Raw genomic sequence first — 21,278 nt, forward strand, 5'->3', positions numbered from 1 at the left:
ACCTGCTCTGAGGCCGGCCAGTGTGACTCACGCCGGCGGAGCCTGCACGACTCGCTGGCGAAGCCGCTCGGCACAACCGGCCGGCACTAGCCTTGCCATCAGTCCGCCTCGATGCCACAGCCAAGGAAACAGGATGCCCAAGAGGCCAGGGCCGACAGCCAGCACCGGCAGCTGACCGGACGCGCGCTGTTTGGTCTAATCGTTTGGAAGTTGCGTTTCGTTGATGGCTTGTACGGTTTCGTATTTCGCTAAAATGACCCTGTTGCTTTCGTAAGGCTGTCAATCATTGGCGTCAGCGTGGTGTTTACTGGATCCAAGGCATCTATGAAGACAAAATGTGAAGGTCTTAGCAGGCTTCACACCAAACTCGGTTACCGAGGACGCTGAGGACACGCCTGAAGCACGCATCGCTGCGCCAAAAATCACGCATCACCACGCGTTTTCGGCGAATGTTTTTGGGAGACCCTTTGTCCGCGTCTGCAGGCGTTCAGGAAAGGTGAACATGGTCACCTTTTGACGCGCCCAAATGCGTTCCGAAGGACGAATGAGTGTGCGCGGCGAATGCGGCACGGATAATTCAACGGCGGCACGGCTATCAAAGTATCGTCGTATGTGCGGCACATTCGCAACGTTTACAAGTACGATATGGTCGGCAGCCGTCCATGTTCAACTTTTCAAGGTCATCCGGCGTTCCTGACACGGTGACGCGAATCCGTATGTGTTCTGTTGTAACTGTGTCCGGTACGAAGCCCGCCTTCGGCTTGCAAGAATCGGGACAACGCAAGAATCGCTGTTGTGATCAATGAGTGGAAGTTACACCATCTCCTGCTGGTACGTGCCACGTTTTTCTTGTTACCAGACGTCGGCTCCTTAAGCGGACCATTCCGCTAGGTTTGGCTTAACACGGGCCATATGGTCTGGTAGCGGTACTTTCAAGGATGGATGACAACATTTTGGTCGAACAGTTTCTGAAAGGTAAGTTGAACAAGTCATTGCAAACAGTGGCGTAGCCGGAATTTTCCGAAGGAGAGGGCCATACTAGGTCGTGCACCCCAACACTCTAGTGGTTATTACACCCATCGTTGCAGCCAGGGGGCTTTGTCGCCAAGGGGTCCGTGTTCTGGATTCAGAGCACCTTTTCAGGTTGAGGATACTATTTTGGTGCCTAAAGGACCGTTTTTGTTTAGCAGCCTTTTGAAAGAATCGAACGGCCGAAGTCGCACTAAGGTGTTCGGTCCTAGGAGGCTTTCGCCGCCTTCCGAGGCGGCATATAGCGGGCGGGAGCCATCCTTCCCCCAGAGCAGGAAGGGGAGGGTACTATGGCCCTAAACAGCTCCTCCCTGACCTAGCCACTGCTTACAAATGCCCATGTTTTCGCTGCCATATATCTGTCGGGGCTGACGGTGCTTTAAAACTAATAATATTCCCCATTCTCTTCTGGGTACGCAGTTAGGGTAGTTTTTTTCTGTACGCCCTTAATCAGCCGATGACTTGCCGAATCCAATACCAGAAGGCACTTTGTCGCTATTGCAACTTCTTCCCTCATTGGTGCCCTCCATAGGCCGACACTAAATACATAACATTGTGTCATATCCATACAATGACACCGTCACTGATAACGCCGAAAGTTGAACAGTGTAATTATTCCAGAGCGCGGTAATCGTCTCAGACTATGACTTCCCACCCGATGGTCAAACTTGTGACGCTCCCAAAATTCGCTATCCAAGAAGCTCAAGCCGTAGGGCCCAGCAAGGACGGAAAAATGGGGGGGGGGGGGGGCGTGGTGCAGGGGGAAGCAGCCAATCCACCCCGGAAGAGAATAAGCGTTAGGTTCGTAGCGTCGCACTGAAAAAAAACATACAAAAATCGCGTTTGCCCCCCCCCCCCCTCCTTCACCTCTGAAGACCCGCCTTCGCCACTGAGCAGACACATGAGCACTTACTAGAGACGTGAGTCTGCTGTCCAATTTCCCAAGTACAGAAGGTAGCACCTGAAACAGTGGAACTCTATGAGAGGGCATAGCGGCAACGGACGCAACTTCCTGAGCTGACAAAACACTAAATCTGACAAGACATTGACTCTCGGAGCCTTTTACCGGTTGGTGGACCCGACGAGGCGTGCTGTTGAGCTAAAAATTTAAGAGGTAGTTAGGGGCACTTAAGGACATTTGTTTGGCTCGCATCCCTCGCACGGCGCGGTCATCTTTACACCCGCCCGACGGGGGGGGGGGGGGCGCCTAACAGACCCCCGCCCTTAATTACCATTGCAGTAATACAGATAGAGCACCGCGATAAAAAACAGTGCACTATTCGGTGCCCAAGCATTCTAAATACTTCCGATATCGTGATTCGCGTCAATACGTGACCTTCCAGGTCACGATAGTGATCATTAACGGGTCCAATCGAAAACCAGAGGAAATGTGTATAATGACAAACATATAAACAAAAAGCAACCGACATAATTACTTATAAACCAAAAGCAAGTCCACGACCACCAGCACGCCTTTTTTCTCTGCTGGTTGTGGAGATGCCCGGGTCTTCGGTTCAGGGTCAAATGAGTGATCTCTCAGGTCACAGAAACATCGCCATATAGGAAATGTCCATTGGAGTGCCTCATATATAGTCTTCTACCGGTATGTGCCATACTGTACATGATGAGGTGAGGGGAAACGACCGACACAATGATCCTTGTCCAAACTGTTGAACCGACCCGTCTTCTTTTCACGTCAGCTTTTGACCTCTGGGGTCGAGCTAGGTTGCTTTCGGCACGCATGCATGTGTTGCTATACAAAAGACATTTGTGATACGATCGTCGTACAAACCAACTTTGAATTTTCCGACATTTTTCAGTTGGGAATAATTTGGATTGCATGCATGTGACATTCGACAGATCAAGGTCAGCTTCCTTCTCAGGCTAAACATTTACTATACTCGTCATGTGATAAGCCACCAACATCACGACGGGCAGCCCAATATGACGTGTGTTTCAAATGGCATATAGCTGAAATCATGTGGAAGACCTGTCCCAGGTCAGACAAGGTCACGGCATATTGCAATGTATTCCAATAATCATAATAATGCGGCTCTTACGCAATGCAGGTCAAGGGCAAACCAGCGCACTCAGGCTTCATTAGCCCCATAGTGAAACAGATATATCCGTTCACGGGGGACGGCAGTCCACTTTAGATGGGCACTAATACAGGCACTTACAATTCAAGGCAGCGGCTCAAAATTCTTCCACTGGGGTGCCTAGAATGTAAATATAAACATATGCTACCAGAATCCTGCCTCTCTGGACGCCTCCGCACAGAATTCGTTGGCGCTGATCCGTAGCCCTTTGACCCCGCAACTAAATCATCCGACCTGTCCGGCCCATTTGTCAAGCCTAGGTGCTTGAACGCTGGGTTGCCCGCTGCACGGTTCGACGCTGATCCGGCGACTCTGAGAGAGGGGAGGAGCAACAGACAGTAAACCCATGCCGGAGGTGTAATAGCATGAACAAATATTTACATCCCTGCCACCCACGGGGTCGCGTATTGAAACACTGACTCAAGGTCATGGCCTTCCTTGACCTTTGCAAGACCGATGTGGCTTGCATGGAAGCACCCATAAGCAAAGCTGGTAACCCCCCCCCCCTCCACCCCACACACACACACATACGATAAAAGCACTTCTGCATCGGCCACGGCGCAACCTATACCTAGTGGTACTTAGGTATAGTTTACATTTCGCTGACGTAACGTGATTTTGACCCCACATGTTCACTCGTTGCCACGCCATGTTCGTCAAAATGGCGTTCAAGCAGTCACAGGTGGATCGCAACAAACTATTTTTGCAACAAAAAGGCACCATAACTCCCGCATAAAAGAACGTTTGCACATGCTTGAACTAGCCCGACATCTGACGACCTGAGTCATCACCCTACCAGACAATCTGAACTAGCCCGACCTCTGACGACCTCTGATAACTGAGCTATCACTTTCCTCGACAATCTGAACTAGCCCGACCTCTGACGACCTCTGATGACCTGAGCCATCACCCTCCCCGACAATATGAACTAGCCCGACTTCTGACGACCTCTGATGACCTGGGCCATCACCCTTCCCGACAATATGAACTAGCCCGACCTCTGACGACCTCTGATGACCTGAGCCATCACCCTCCCAGACAATATGAACTAGCCCGACCTCTGATGACCTGAGCCATCACTTTCCCAGACAATCCGAACCAGCCCGATCTCTGATGACCTGAGGCATCACCTTCCCAGACAATCCGAACTACCTCGACCTCTGATGACCTGAGCCACCACCTTTCCAGACAATCATGCCCCATATAACTGACGGCAGCCCGATATAACCAGCGTCAAAACCAATTGTAGATATAATAAAGCAAGAGGCATATCCAAATTGCCAACCAGTAAGCACGATTGTCGACTTGAGAGAAACCTGACAAAAACGACCTCCATAAACATGTCAAACGTTACGGCCTGCTCGGATAAAAGTGCTGACAGAACGGGTCAAAATTTAATACATTGGGTTGCTAAAAAACAGCACAGCGTTTATGGTTGCCAAGTTATTCATGAAAAACCTCAGTGGGGCCTGTCAGGACTTTCCTGCGTCCAGCAAGGGTTAAGCCTACAAACATCACACCACATAATCATGTACAAGTGTCCCTTAGATTTCAAGTCTGTCACTTGTCCCTTGACCTTTGTATTCCTTTTGACATGTAAATACCTGGCCGACATGCTTCCTGTGTTTCATGGCACTTTTAATAATAGGGTTAAGATAAGCATGCCAATTAAATGCTAGAAACTGCTAGAAACACAACGTGAACTGTATTTGAATCAACTGCGCAATAATCGCATTAACTGCAGGCCATTGGGTGGCAACTCCTAAGAACCTTGGGTTTTGCCGGACACCTCGTGGAAGAAAATATAAATTATTAACACAAGAAGGCAACAGACATTACAATCAACATAGCTTGGGTCATAACACAGCAAGATGATACAATGAAACATTTCAGTGATGAAGAAGGACCTACTAAATAACTGGCACCCACAAGATGCACAGCATGTGGCTCGCCAGAAAGTGCTGAGCTGTCGTCGCGTGCTGTGTGGCTTCAACCCCAGGTGGTCGCTGCGTCCTGGTATTGTGAGTTAATCTGACTCGAATATGTGGTAGGAGGCGATGGCATCCGCTGATAATGCTGTTTCACTTCTCAGCATTCCGATCCGACGCGGCTCAGCGGATCCACCCTGCTGCTGTGGTGGGTTGCGTGAGCGTGATAACACCCGTCGCGAAAGTGGAGCACCGAAATGCTTTGTGGAACGTGTGCTCTTGTGGAGTATATGACCCAAAACGTTCCTTGTATGTAGAGTCAGGTCTCCATGTATTGTGCACTGGCTGACATGTTGCAGTGGCATGTCCTACGATCGATTCCAATAACCTGAAGGTTGAGAAACCGTTCGCTTACTTCCGTTCGGTGAGCCTAATCAAATAATGGCCTAAACACGATTAACTGTTTCCTGATTTTGCTCCTTGGTAGAAGTGCCATGCCACCCGACTTCCCTAAATCATGGAACTTTCAATCAAATGCTCATAGTTACCGAAGTCATAAAACTATTTGGATTCGATTCAAGAGCCACCTTAAATCGCTGCTGTAATCTGCAATCATTCACGGTTTCAGGTACTTTTTGGTCACGGTTTCAGTTCGTTCTTAGTCACGGTTTCATTTACTAGCTAGTCAGGGTTTCTGGTACTTTTTGTTAGCACTGTCTATGTCACATACCTGCCAACTATATTACGGTGGCATCAGTCTGATGCGTATTCAGACAGGTAGTGCCCCTCTCCCCCCTCCCTCCTTCCATCTCCAGCCTTCAGCGGTAGCTACGTGCCGGGCAGTGACGGTCTGATGAAATAGTTCCTCTCCAGTGCCCAGAAAAGTCAGATATCATCAGGAATGGAATCTCCAACTCCCGCAGTCGTGGCCGTCGATGTGCCTGCTGAGCAAGTGAAGGTCCCACTTATGTCAAGCTTACCGAAGGTCATGGTAGGGTACTGTTCGTGACAGAAGCGCGCAAAGTCGTGTATGCGCAGAGCGATAGATATGACAAATTTCCACTTTCCCATTCTGTGTATAAATAAACCGCTCTACCAAGATTGAAGAATCTGAGGCCGTTGAGAACTTTCTAAGCTTAGCACCGCACATTATCTGGCGCTGCACCACGGCAAGTCAAATCTCGTCGGGCGGACATATAACACCATTAGTTCTTCCTCCAGACCGTTTACGTCGTCGCGCTTGGACCGGCTCCGGTAATGACCCCAGCCGCGATGCCCACTGGCCTCTGCGAGGTGATGAACGCTCTGGCTTCGATGATACTGAGAGCCGCGCTGGCTGTGGCGCACCAGCTGTCGTCTCAACTCCAATGAAGCCGTCCCCGGCGCTGGCTCTAAAGAGACCGGACGCTGCGCTTGGTTTGGCACAAGACGTGGACCTGTCTCACATGGGGTCGGCTCGTGAGAGCCGCCGCGGCTCGCTCCGGTGATGCGAGCTGCCCAGCCGGACCCAGCGGGTCTGGCGACTACGCTGGCCCTGAGGTCGGCCGCACGCTGGCCTTTGCAGCCCCTATCACCACGGAGGTTCGGGTGGGCCTCTGCAGCTCCCATCACCACGGGGTTTCAGGCCCGACCGCCCGCTGCGCTGGCCGTCTGCAGCCCCATCACCACGGAGCTTCGGGCGGGCCTCTGCAGCTCCCATCACCACGGGGTTTCAGGCCCGACCGCCCGCTGCGCTGGCCTCTGCAGCTCCCATCACCACGGAGGTTCGGGCCGGCCTCTGCAGTTCCCATCCCCACGGAGGTTCGGGCGAGGCCTCTGCAGCTCCCATCAACATGGAGGCTCAGGTGAGGCCGACCGCTGCGCTGGTCTCTGCAGCTCCCATCACTACGGGAGTTCAGGTGAGGGCGGCCGCTGCGCTGGCTCAAGTGAGATCAGTCGCTTCGCTATCTCGTGTGAGGTCGGCCGCCCCGCTGACTCGGGTGAGTTCGGTCGCTACACTGGCTCGGGTGAGGTCGCCACACTGGCTCGAGTGGGTCGGCCGCCACGCTGACTCGGGTGAGTTCGGTCGCTACACTGGCTCGAGTGAGGGCGGCCGCTAATATCAGACGTGATTACAATCGTTACAACCTCTCCAATTATCAGAGACATGGTTACACCCATGCTTGTGCGGAATCGTCTACGTCACCGCTGAAGAGCTGATCGAAACAACGGTTCGGTTTATATTAACGAGAGATCATGGTGGCACACTTACATTTCAAAGGCAGATTAGTTCTGAAAAGCCTAGACGGAATACCGTATCTATTTAACATGAGGCATTCCATGCATTGACTCCGTGCAGAATGTATCATCATGCATGCAAGTAACAACAGGAGGGTGCAAAAGACTACAAACAAAACACAAAAAACAATGGACACAAATGAGCCGAAGACAGTGGTGCAACCGCAACCCCCTATCATGACTAGGACAGTAAGGCGGCGCCCGGCGCTACCTCTGCAGCTCCCCGACGGCGCGCGGCGCGTGCGCGGCTGCCTGTGTTTGCCGAGGGGAGCGGGCGGACCGCGGCCGGACGTGTCTGGCCGCGGTCCGCCCGCCGGAATGCTCGTCGGCCGCCGGCAGTCGACCTGTTCGGGGAAGAGGAGGCCGCGGAACGGGGCGGGGCGGCCGCCGCCCGAACCTCTGTCGGGCCGACGGCACGCCACCGCCGCTGACCCGGCGCACGACGCGAGCCCCGCGCGCCTGCGAGTGCGCCCGTCAGGCACGCCCGCCAGGCGGATGGAAGGCGCTCGGGCACATAGCGGACAGCAGGTGCCGGTCGGCGGGATGGCTAGGACCGAGCGAAGCTTTGCCGAGGCGCGCGGCGTGCCCTGACCGGGCGCGATTTGGTCGGTCCGCAGTGAGACAGGTCTCACTCCGCGGGTCTCCAACCCGCAGATCAGAGCGGGCGCGGCTTGGTCGGTTCGCAGCAGCGCACGGCCCGCGCTAGATGCTGCCTGACCGTAGCACACCGCAAAGGCGTTCTCTCCTTGCGTGGCCATAATACCTCCAATCACGCACGGCAAAATTCAACGCACCACGGGGCGACTTTCCTCACGCATCGCATGCGCCTCCGACATTACAACGAACGTTCTTAATGTTTGGTGACGTGCTGAGGGGCCGGTACGCAACAAGTAAGGAAAAATCCTCCTCTTCAGGAATGCAGTGACTGCGTGATCCAGCGCATACTTGGCTGTAACTAAAGGCCACAGGTCTCAGTTGGATATTTTGCGTCATGCTGAGTAGTACATTTAACTGCTGTCTCCATATCACCTTGTGTTATGCAAGTGCACCAGGAGGAAGGGGAAGGTTATGTTGAATGCGGCAAAAACCGAAACGCGTTCTTCGACGCACTATGACACAAGCGTCAAACGAGAACGTCTGGCTGTACCATCACGCCTCTTTTACCCACACCCTCAATTATTGAGGATCAGTCGGCATGATATCCATTCACTCCTCATAAAAAGACCCTTGGGTATCTGGGATAAGGCGCACAACACCACGTACGACTTCTTGAAATCGACGCTCAAGGTTAAAGGCAGAGGTAGAGACATGTTTAACGAGCGGTCGGGGCCAGCGCATAGTGAGCTAGCCCTATTAGACGAGTTGCCGTCAGTGTTCAGGGATTACGCAGTTTATGCGTCAAACGGATGCGGTCAGTGGTAAGAAAAGCCAGACGGCAGTGAATGAAATATACCACGCAGAGAAAAATACAACCCCAAACCACAGGCACAGGGCGATGGCTTCAGGACGGGGCCGTGCTTGACATAACTGCGCGCAAGCTGCAGCACCGGCACGCAGCGGCACGGCTCGCCTGAAGGCCATCCTCGACGAACAACAGAGGCCTGGCCCGCACCGAGAGCGCGCCGCAGCAATAGCGGCTGGGTCATCCGCGCGTCCGAGCCCAGCTGCCGCAGCGGGAGCCGACGGCTCAGAGGGTGCGCAGCGCGGTGGATGTGACGGTGGGGAGCCGACATGCCACCCCGCCACGGTCAGCACGACCCACCGGCGGTCGTCAGCACGGTTGTCGCGGACTCATTCTGGTCTGTGATGACTGTGAGACGCCTCGCGAGTCTCGTGAGACGCCACTGTGAGATGCCTCGCGGTGGTCAACGCAGCAGCACGCAGCCGCCCGCGACGTGAGCGCCGGCGGTCGCGGAGACCTGCAGTCGGCCAGTGACGGCGGCAGGAGAGTCCCGCAACTCAAAAATGGGTGCACTGGCGACGGGGATCTAAAACCCAGTCAGAGATGCCGATTTCTGGAAGGTCTTGTCCAAGGTTCAATCAACAGTCCAAGGATGGATCATCTGTCCGTCCGAAAATTGGCCATACTACGTACAACCGATAACCCCAGTCCCTCCTCGCGTCGCTGCGTTTCCCCACTCGAACGAATGAAAAGGAGTAAAACTATCGTGGGCACGTGATGTGTATCACAGGCTTTCGTGAAAACATCCACAATGCACAATTCTTATCCAAGTTTGCCCGCTAAGTTATCACCAAGCTTAACGGCGGCAGCTTAGATGGTGAGTGGTAAAGAATCGTCCGAACTCTCTCAAATCATCAGTAGTAACGAATCAAATCCCATAGCCCAAGGAATGCGTGACAGTACACGCGATGAGGGGGCCCATCGTATGTTCCAAAAGTTGCGTTTTCCAGTGTGCTCTATCAACAACTTGTTCATGTTCCAGAATCAAATCATTTTCAAAACCAGCGACGAGATGCGTGTGAATTTTTGACATGACAATGATATTGGCTGCCCGAAAATTTCTAAACATGTTTACCCCTGTCCGTCCAACTTCCACGATGAACATAAGACATTTTTGGAATCACAAAAAACTGGAATGAAACTGCCATCTCTAAACCTAACCCACACTGCGCACTGATCTCGGACCGTCCAGTCATGAGGGTGAGAGTCGCTGCACGGGATCCTGCCCTTCACGCCAGCCTCGGCCCCGTCCTCTGACCGGGCACTGTCTACAGCTGGGGCCGGAAAGAGCGGCAGCCGGGTGGCAGAACAGGTTTGTGACGTGCGTTGGGCACCTCGCGACTATTGCGATTGCCGTGACACCCGCATGCCAGCACCGAGCGGGAAAACATACTGAAGACACTCCCAGGTCTCACTGTCTTCCGCACCAGTGACACCGCCATGTCTCGGGGTCCTCCGCACCGGGGACACCGCCAGGTATCGCTGTCCTCTGTACCGAGGGCATCGCTAGGTCTCACTGTTCTCCATGCAGCCTCATTGTGCATGTCTCACTATCCTTGGCACCGGAGACGCACCGCAAACTGTCGCCGTCTTCCGTGCGCCTCAGGTCAACCGCGCAACGGCAGGAGGACGTGACCTTTGAACCTCCTTTACTGAGCACGCCTACCTTAAAACGTGCCCTACGCGGCCTGTCTACCATTTCACTCGTTTGTAAAATGGTTATCCCCATAGATATGCGAATGCTTCGCGCATGTGACTATAGTCCGTTCAACAAACGGCACAAAGCGCCAACGCATTGGCAATGTCCCGTCAAGGCTTCCGCCAAATAAAGCAGGGCATGAATCCTTCCTCCCCTTATCACTGCATTGCTGCTCAGTTTTGCATGGAAAGGGACCACTCTCAAAACTCCACATTGACGTTACGCCTGGGACGGAGCGACCATTCTCGGCCGGTCCCCAGCAGGTCCCGTCGAGCCCGCCACCAGACGCCGCGTGCGGGCACCCATCGCCCGGCGGCCCGCACACGAGTTGGGCCGACGATAGCGTTCAAGTGCCGGGTCCCAGGCGCCGGCCTGCACCACATTCACGATAGCCGCGACCGGTGCGGGCCGCGCACGACCTTCCTGTCCGTGCAGCACGGCACAACATGCCAGTGCTGGGCAACGCGGGTCCGAGCAGGCCTTATCGGGGGAGATAGCCGGCTCTCGAATATCCCAACGTCAGCGCGCCAAGGGACGCAAGGCGACCATTTCCTGGGTACTTGGCCGGTTGTTAAAAGGCCGCTTCGGTTGGTCGCAGTTATGGAGCCCTCAAGACGGTCCTAAAATACCCTGGGCAAAACAATGTACTGCTACCGTGGACACGACCCTGACGCTAAGCGCTTAACCGCCGTTCGGTGGAGAAGGAGGCGGGGAGACGTGTTGCCAGATGGCAGCTGGATATGGGCGGACCGGCACGGATATTCCAGACCAAGGATGGGTGCCTTTCTAGGCGTTTCTAAGGATTGATGTCCAATCCGGTAGCCCGAGCATACAAAGATGCCATACCGCCTGCACGGTACTAGATCTGATTGCTGTTACTAAATTGTATGGTATGTCAAAACAGCCTGGCTCCAAACACTTAGGTTTTGGTAGCGCCTCCCATTATCTAGTGCGCCCTTAGATGCGCGCGGCGTCTTAATGATAGCATTTAAAGGCAGTACACCTGCCCTCGACTAAGACTTATTATCATGCATTTCCACACCACGCGCAGGAGACGAGAGCTGTTAAGTGTTGACAAAACAGCAATCGCCTTCACTTACCGTGGCACGTGCCGATATATGGGTTCATATATATATATATATATATATATATATATATATATATATATATATATATATATATATATATATGGGTGCAGTACGTTAGATAAGGGCTCTGGCTACGACACGAGCGTGAATGGATCTTCAAGTCAGCAGCTGGCTGCCCTTCCTACACATTAATGCATATTGCAGTGCGTAGCGTGCCATGCGTGTAGAGCAGTGCATGCATTCCATTACAGCAGCCATATCAAAACCTGTCTAGCATAATATTAATTGCCTCGCACCTGCTAAGTGGTCGGCCAGACTCTAGTGTAACTCCTCCCAATTTTTAGTGATGAATCGGACCAGACTGTGAAGCGCTTTAAGTAGAAATCGCAGTGACGCACATGTCAAAAGGAATGTCTTATAATTAACGATGTTGACGCAAGCATCATATATGATGGACGAGCTAACTTATAGCAATTAGCATACTTTTAAGTGGAAAGAACTGCTCCAGACAACACGATTTCACAATGCCGTAAATATGCTACTCAATACGTTATTGTTTGATTGCGTCATCGCGCTTGGCACAACATTGATTGGGAGCCAATTGACGGCTGTTTTATCAGGAAATCGTGCTCATGGACGCCAGACATGAACGATTCGACAATAACATTGGTCTTGGCCTTCATCGCCGCAAGGCCAATGAAATGCCAGAATTTGAATGACGTCATTATGGCGTCATGGATACCTGGGTCGCCTAACAAGCCGCACAAAAAGTCCATACATCTTCGTGGGCGTGTAAGCTAAGAAAATAGAGGGATGTGGGTCTTATGAAGGGCAGTGCTGTGAACTGCACCGAGTGATTTTCAAGATGGCTATTTCAGTTCAAAACCCCATACTCGTGTCGAACACTCCCTGTAGATAAAAACGTAGCTGCTTGAAGGGGCTATGAGGTGGCAACACCAGGAGTCGAAGTGCATGACTGAAAACCTAATTCTGATCCCAAAGGCTTCAATAAGGCTGAGCGGTTGACAGTTGACGAGTCACTGACCACGGATCACTACTCCGTGTTACGTGTGTGCGCATTCCGAAGACGATGCGACGTCATGGCGCCCCTCGACCGGAGCGAGGAAATACGGGCTACGACGCGGACCCCTGGCCGACAGCGATGCGGAAGCAGACTGCAGGAAAAAGCCGGTCGAAAGACGGCGGCTCCTGAGCAAAAACAAAAAACAAACAAACAAAACAAAACCGGCGCTGCAGACAGATCGATTACGTAACGTAAGTAACCAAATAGTAAATAGTCGTGGATTCTCGCCTCTATCTATGCCTTTTATTTTTAGAGGGCGCTCGTCCTATACTCAGCGATAATTGAGCACACATTTGACCGTCGAACGGGCCACCATCACCAACGCGAGCGCGCCGTACTGGTGAAGTCGACTGCGGCCACACTACAGACCGTAAGGCTGTGGCGAGATCCACCGGAGAAGCATAACATTGGAACTGCCTCCCCTGTTCCGTATTTATTGGCTTGAACATACCCAGTTCGCATTGAACTGTTTCCTTTCTTTAGAGCGCAGACAAGTGTAGAGGAACAATAGAACAAATAGCAGCACGCAGAACAATTGACGTGCGCAACACACGCACATTGAGAGCGAAGGCGCAATATTGTGCTGTCGTCGCTGGAAGTCACCTTTTCACACAGTGAGTACCAGAGGGTGCCCACGCCACCTTTCGAAGCCGCGATCACGTCCGACTGGAGTTGGCATCTGCCGCACGGCACATGGCTCGCGGATATTCGGTGCACTTTCGTTGTACCTGAGACGGCTCGGGGTGACAGGCCCTCGCGAAACGAAGCCACCCAGATCGCGAAGCGCACCTCAGGGACTGCGTAGCGGGAGGACGCAGCATGAACAACCCAGCTCACGGCACGCGATTTCAGCCAATCAAGTATAATCCACCTCGACATTAGGACGAAGTGCATCGCTGCCAACGATAACTGCCGCGAGCAAGGCGAGAACGGCCTTGAAAGGCTGGTCGTTGAGAACCACCTGTTGGTTACACAAAACCACAGGCCATCAGCGCGGGGTGACCTGCCTGCTCCCGCTCACCCGAGCCATCGCCCCGCGGCCAGCACCGCCACCAGCCGGCCAGCCTTCTCAGAAGTGGCGGGCCGCGTGGCGCCGCCGCCCGCACAGCGCGGCGCGCGCGCACTGACCCTGGTCGCCATGGCAACGCCTAGTAATGAGGCAGCCGGCCGGGCGGCGGCGGCAGTGGCGGCGGTGTTGCCGGCTGCGGCCGCCGTCGCCGCGAACGTAGGCACAGCCTCCGAAATCCTCGCCGCCGCGCCCGCCGCCCACGACGGGCCATTGCGGTTTGGCTACCGACGCTGCTCAACTCGGTCCCATCATCACGCCGCAGCATGCCTAAACGCGACTGGATGATAGGTCAGCTGGCGCAAAAGGCCACAAAAGTAATGAGATCTTAGAAAGAAAAACTGGAAATAGGGGCATGGAAATTCCATCTGCGAACGAGCCATCAGCAGGGATTGTAATGTATTTTCCAGAGTAATGTATCTAGACCCTGATCTAAACACCCTTCACATATGGTGCGGCCGTAGACAAAAAACCCGTGTCAAATCGCATACGTCGAAGTGTTGGGGCTGGGGCGGGGCGGAGGCAAGGGGTCAACCCAACATTAACGACATGGCTATCATTCTAGGGGTCACGGGCGCCATCGACCGCACATACTTCCTATGGAGAATGTCACAGCCACGGTATGAATCAAAACACAACGTACAAGTGAACAAGCGAGCACATGTAACTGGACCGGCACAACATTTTTGGTGCTAATGCGTAAACATAGCTTTTTCGACTCGCTTGGAGAATGGCTGATTTCAATGACTCGTTTGGAATTATTGTTTTCCAGGTACTTGCTCTCAATCCGGTAATAAATTCGCCAAATGCAGTCGTCGACAGAGACGCTATTGTTGGTGAGTACATTGCAATGCCATTGAAAATACGGCAGTACCTTGGGCTTGACGGCCAAGCGGTTACCCTTCAACGTCAAACCATCCGTATTATGGGACGTTTAGAACCAGTGGGTTAAGTTCGCAGCAAGTAAGACTGGTCTAGACAAACAAAAATGTGAATGAATGTGAAATGAATGTGAAACAGTCTATAACGTAGCACCCATGAGTCAAAATAGTACACGTGTAATATAGAACACCATGGACAGCACCCATTCTAAGATCCCATGGTCAAACGCATCAAACACTACATTCACGTGCGGTAAGTCGCAATTACCAAGTGCTTGAACCACAACACAGGTAGCCAAACCTCTCCAACATAACATACTGAGATTGGGAGTACCTCGGACCGTAGTGTCATGGCACTCTACTACACCAGGCAGGGCTAAGCCTTTCACCAACAGGCAAAACTACCCCCATTGTTCGTGACGTGGGGTGATGTAAGCGATGCCTAATTGATTCGAAGAACTACGCTGTGCTTGCACCTTTTGTCAGCAGCATTTTGCTGCGCACGTAAACAGGCGTATCTGGATACGGCAGTTGGAGGGCGGCCATTCGATCATGAGTCTCCGTTGCACTGATCTTCGTGGAATAGACTCTGTGGTCTTACTCTGCGCGCAACCACCAAATATTGCGCGCCGCCGCGAGAGCTGACTTTTTGTGCACGCACGTCTGCCAAACCTATTCGATTTTCGTCGCAAGGCGCTTCTAATACAGCGGGCATTCTGCGCTCAATACTGTGTACGGAATCTTCCCGTGCTGGGCGCGGGCGCGGATCGCTACGCGGTACGCGCGCTGGCTTTTCACGCCATGGTCAGACTCACCAAGCTTGAGTTATCCAGTGCCACGGACCTCTAAACAGGTGAGCAAATCATTACACCGTTGATGTCTTTCCGAAAGTCCAAAGCCATATTCGCGTCAAAGATCGGATCCTGCCCAATGGTGAAGGGCAGACAACGTCCCTGTGGCCTCATGGCCAAACCAGCGCTGCCGCTCAGCTTCAAGGTGGACCTGAACAAGCACGTGGGTAAATGATAGCGAGTGGTCACAGCAAGGACACGTTGTCGCTTGACCTCCAAACAGAAGAGCGTCGCGCGTTCGGGACGCTAGCCGAAGCGGAGGCGATAAAGACCGACTTTCTATCTTCTCTTGTTTCGTCGAGCGGAGACTCAGGACAAAACAATCGCAGACGCTTGTTGTCGATACTGCTCTCCCATTGGTTAGAACTTGTGTCCAGTGCGTCTGTTTAGGTGAGCGTCAGTTTATCGTGGTTCCTGTACGACCCGCATGTGACATTGATCCCCAAAGTTCTTGCGACCCTCCTCACTGTCCAAACGACGCGGCGCCAGTCCCGAATCTGAATGCATTACTGGATTCGTTCCACGAAGTCCCTCCACCCCGTCAACAGAGCAAGTCATTCATCATCCTTTTTAATGGCACATAAGTGCAATGTTCATCTAGCGTCGAAACTTCCCCGTCCAATTGGCGCGGGGACCATGAATCACTAAGATCGCTTATCACATACTACACAGCCATTTTCGCGCACGGTCGCGGGTGCAAACTCCGCTAGTTGTGTTGTGCTATCTGCAGTCATCCATCATGGACAGGACTACGGGTATGCACTGTTATTCCGACTCTGCAGTCGTCACCTCTGAAATGCACAAACCCCAAAAGAACGCACATTGAATGAGATAACAAACATTGATTTATAAAAGTCCATTCATCCAATGAGCTTCTCCCAACAGTCCACATGTTTTGCATGATTAGGTGATCGGCGTGATCTGAGGTGGGAAATGTGACGGCCCTCATGGTATCTCGCGATGACCGTCTCGCCGTCTTCGTCAAATGCCGTGATGAAAATAGGACATGGACATCAAATTTAGGTCACTTCATGGTTATTTGGATATTTGTAGGCAAAATCAGTTCCAAAACTCTAGCCTAGTCTTCAAAAAAATCTGTCAATTTTCTTCTCAGCAGGAGCAAAATCATCCACACCTTCTGAATGGAGGTCAGCTTAGTGTAGCAATACACCAGTGAGAATCTTGCTTCTCATCCTGCACCTGTTTGGGCTCACAAGACAGCTACCTCATCAAATTATAACTTGTCTTGTTGCAAATGTAACTACTCGGAGAACTTTTCATGGGACCCAATCCCTTTAAAGCTACAAAATTGTGCTTGAAGATTTGCTGTTGGCATAACAGTCATTATGAGCAGAAGCTGTTTTTCTCAAGTTGTCAATCCGGCAACACTAAACAGGTGTAAGACAAGGCTTGATGTGCACTGCATATGCCCAGATAAAACATAACTCATGACTGAGGCTGTATTACACATTGAAACTGGGTAGGATTCTGGTCTTTAGAATTCAGCATGTTATTGCTGGTCTTTAGAACTCTGCATGTAATAGAATGCTGGAGATCCATCCACAACCTGCATTACACATTTTGGTCATCCCCCCTCCCCAACACTACCACCACCACCACCTCTCAATCTGGTCATATCATGCTAGATAATATGGATAATGCAGTAAAAAGATTAGTCTGCTCAGCCCCTCCCTGAGCTAGAGGTACAAAATACTGATGTGTGTGTGTGTGTGTGCATGTGTGTTATTTGGCAAGAGAGGCAACAGACATAAGGTTTGAGCCATATGCAGCCATACATAGCTGAGCCATACATAGCATTGCCCTCCACTTGTTACACTTAAGTCATGCTTCATCAAAGCCCACTATTACTCCCTGTATGTCATATATGGAATCAATTGTCTCTGAGTATAAGGAATGGGACTAGTCAAAAACCCAGCACTGGATATATTGAGGACCTCCCAACTTTCATAAAGGTATATGCCTCCCAAACCTGAAAAAGAACTATAAATGATACGCACCAGTGCCGCAGACATCTCTGCAATGACTGCAGGAACTCATTCCTGTGATAACTGTGGCAATGATCCATGGAATGCAATCACACCTAGTCATAAAATCTTTAACTATAATGGTTGCTTACAGGTCAATAAATAGTAGCCAAAGCAAACTGGTTTGCATCTAAAAATTATTAGCTCCCTGCCTCCCAGAAGAGAGAAAAATATCATCTAGTTGAGTTGATCCCAAATCTATACAACTAACATGAAATAGTTTAGGTGTTTTTTTTTTGGCTGGAAATACTTTCAACATAGTTTTGCTCTGAGTATTTGAGAATTTTGTTACAAAAGTATATTCTCAGTTTAAAACAAATTTCACAAAGCCATAAGTAGCTATGCCAAACTTGTCACATTCATTGATGTCAAGGTAACATACTGGGTCAGCATTACAGAGATCCAGGTTTAAGCCCTGATGGTTCTTAAAAAGCAGCACCAACCAAGCCAAGCAGCACACACAATGATCATGATCCCTCCACTTACATATTGTCAACATTGCATAGTTTGATAGACCTATGTCCTGCACACTGATTTTCAGGCTTACTAGCATTCTGTATCCATATGATACCCACCCCCTTTTCTGCTACACCAGAAGCAACAGATACCACAACATTGATGTGGGTGCACATTCCTGTCAATATAACACACTAACAGGCATCTGTATCAAAAAAGGAATTGCATAGGTACACACCACTGACATCTGGTATGAAAACAGAGCACTAGGAAAGAAAAACAATAAAAATATAATTAACCTGCAGAATTATGCTCTCTTAGCAGTATAAGACAATACTAAGACCACCTGGTGTGACAGTCCATGGAGCCCAAGAACGCAAGCTTTTGTGTATATCATGCTTATAGGCATATCAACATACAAGTCGAGTGAATACCAGCTGCCACACCCACAGCCGCATTATCGTCCGACACACCGTCACACGCTGCTCTGCCCCGATTCTCACCTGAGTCAGGCAAGTGCCTACGTAGCTTGACAACAGTTGAGGCACAGATACAGGCTTCTATTTACTTGTGCACCGCGTCTCTCTTCGTTAAGTCAATGCGCACCTATCAACATCAGGTACGTGCCTCCAACAATCACTGATACCTAACGGCCTTGAGTGTGATTAAAAACGTGGTGAACGTGGGACTCTTCGGAGTTCAACACCGCGTCCAAGGGTAGTTTAAAGGGGGGGACTAAAAAGCGGCAAAACAACCTCACGTTCTTGTTCTCCAAAATCCCTCATCTGATTACCGTACAACCTTCACCAACTGATTTAATGTAGTTATTTGAGCATGATGTGACAGCATCGTGACATGACCTAGGGTTATACACCTTAAAAACTCGAACGAAATATTTAGCATGCAAAAACAGACAACGCGGTGGCAGAATCTACCGCTTTGATCACTGCAAAATCTTCACCGTGATGCGTCATATCTGATGCCCTCTTGGAGGCGTATATTGTAAGCAGGCGCGCAGCCAGTCTTAGAAAGGAAGCAGCACAGTGCGGACTGAGGGTCCCCTGATGACAAAGGTCCCCCCCCCCACACAAAAAAATGCCGGATATGGATATGGCCAGTTTGTTAATGGGGGCACGTTTTCATATCTTTCATTGTCACCTTCTATCACAGGTATAGAAGCCAGAAGGTACCGCGAGATCATTGCTGCCTGGTTTTTTAGTTATTGAACTGAATAAATCATGCGCTTATCGACTACGTAAAATAAATCACCGGCGCCGTTAATTTGACAATGGTACAGAGGGCTCTTGCTAGGCCAATGGAACTCAGAAGTGTTGTCAGAATCTTTGTGTGGGCCGTACAGAGATATAAGAACCCCACGAAAGTAGACAGAAATAGGTCAACAAGTTGTATTAACATGGCCATGCCGCGTTTGTCTGAAAATGTTCGACATTTAGTGAGGATTAACTAGTGATACAAATAATGTGATATAGTTTTGGGTACATACGCTCACAAATCTTAGCAACAAAAACCGCTTTGCCGGGTGTTGCAGTCTCCAAAGGCCACGCATCGCCAGCACCGCGGCTGATACCGAACAATGGCCAACGGGTGGACGAAAATGATGATGCATTTGAAAAAAGTACCCCTGAACGTTCAAAATCACCAAATGCACATTTAGAAGGTTGTCTGGTGGTTTATTTCACCCTGTTCGATTTTTAGGCTAGTGATAAGAATGGATCGGCCCTAGGAGCACCGTGAAATTGTGCTGGAATGTGGTGATGGAAGTGGAAGAATAGCTGAGTAAAGGTGGAATATCTATCCTTCGTGTTGCTGTAACTGTTAATCTGTCCACAGGAGAACCTCAAAGTTGCAAAAAGATGTCCCCAGTCTCATCTTTGAACGGTACGAATAAATCTTGAAAGACATTCGGAACCATTATGTTAAGACGATCGTTGTCGCGCGTACGGCGCCCGCCGCTCGGCGTTACTTGCAGCGGCCATTCGGTTTTATGGAAACCGCAACACAGGCCATCGCTGTCCTTGCTCCCGAGCTGGCAGGTGCGCAGGCTCAAACCTCTTAATGTAACGAGATGGCCTTGTTCGTTTTTAACCCATTCCGACCCACTCTGTCCAACGCTAATGGGAACCCTAGTTTATTTGCGGGCAAGGGGCTCCGTGGGAGGAACACTAGGGACATATTATTATTCCCGGTCAGGGGCTGAACGGCAGTTCCGTTCCATCGCGTATTGCAGTGCGTAGCGTGCCATGCGTGTAGAGCAGCGCATGCATTCCATTACAGCAGCCATATTATTATTCCGTTCCATCGCGTTTCTTCCAGCTGCCATTCTGACGACATGGGATGAAATGTCCTGGTCGATCCAGCGGCCCTTAAAGGGATATACCATATCACATTCGTCCCTTCTCTAGGACAGAAACCCTTATATCACGAATGTGGGGATTGGCGCATGCAATTTCTGATTCCCAGTCCCGTGAGCGTTGTACTAAACTGCGCCTTGTTTTCCGGAAGGACAGAGAAATTGACAGATACCCGGAACACCAAGTGATGTCTACCGCTTGTGCTGCACGCTCTAGATTTTAACGCTAAATTAGGTTTGCGAAAAGGCCGTAAAATGTAATACAAAATTATGTGTGTTGTAACTCTCGTTTACAAATGACGAACCATGCGACTAGGTGACTGCCTCCATACCATCGAGCAATTTACACAGCCTCAGGGTGGTGTGGACCAGTAGTCTTGTTGTTAAGTCAATGCTAGTTCGATCACCCTCAAGACACCAGCATATCCACCTGGCAGTAGAATTTGCCACACGTGTGTCAATGGGCTGAAAGTCAAAGGCACATGGAAGAACCTCGCATGTATGACCTCTTGTAACCAGGCTTGTGTTCGACTCGAGCTGAATCGTGAACTGTCCCACGAGCCAGTCGCCTTTGGGGTGAGTCGCGAACTGAGTCGGCTCTTTGGGAAAATGCCCTTTTGAGCCATGAGTTGAATCACATTCTTCGTCAACTCCATGGCCTGACTCATAAATTAATCGCTTTTATCAATCTAACAGTGAGTAATGTGGTTTGGATTGCAATGGAAATATGGAGAAACACAGCACGGCCCAAGCAAATTAAGAAAGCATTTAAGTGGGTTTAAATGGACGGCATACATCAATTTTATGGAGTGCTTTGCAAAACCAGCTCAATGTTTGTTATGGCAATTTCTAAGCAGCAAACACAGTATTGTTGATCTTGATCTAAAGTTTGCCTATTGCCAGCGGGAAGCCAGAGGATATTACATGGTATAGTCATCCTGC

The 21,278-nt window shown here is 50.8% G+C and overlaps 1 protein-coding gene across 1 annotated transcript in view; it reads right to left on the reverse strand.

Annotated features, from left to right (window-relative positions):
- Positions 1–18,644, reverse strand: part of Hr39 (Nuclear hormone receptor FTZ-F1 beta) — a 67,145-nt gene extending 48,501 nt beyond the window's left edge. Inside the window, exons 1-2 of the mRNA XM_037225599.1 lie at positions 18,469–18,644; positions 1,943–1,990 (exon numbers count right to left, since the gene is read on the reverse strand). The gene's annotated coding sequence lies outside the window, so the exon portion shown is untranslated. The remainder of the gene's footprint in view (positions 1–1,942; positions 1,991–18,468) is intronic.
- Between the last annotated feature and the right edge of the window lie 2,634 nt (positions 18,645–21,278).

Source organism: Pollicipes pollicipes, unplaced genomic scaffold (assembly GCF_011947565.3).
Source record: "Pollicipes pollicipes isolate AB1234 unplaced genomic scaffold, Ppol_2.1 Scaffold_5724;HRSCAF=6776_pilon_pilon_pilon, whole genome shotgun sequence".
Lineage (NCBI taxonomy): Eukaryota > Metazoa > Arthropoda > Thecostraca > Pollicipedomorpha > Pollicipedidae > Pollicipes > Pollicipes pollicipes.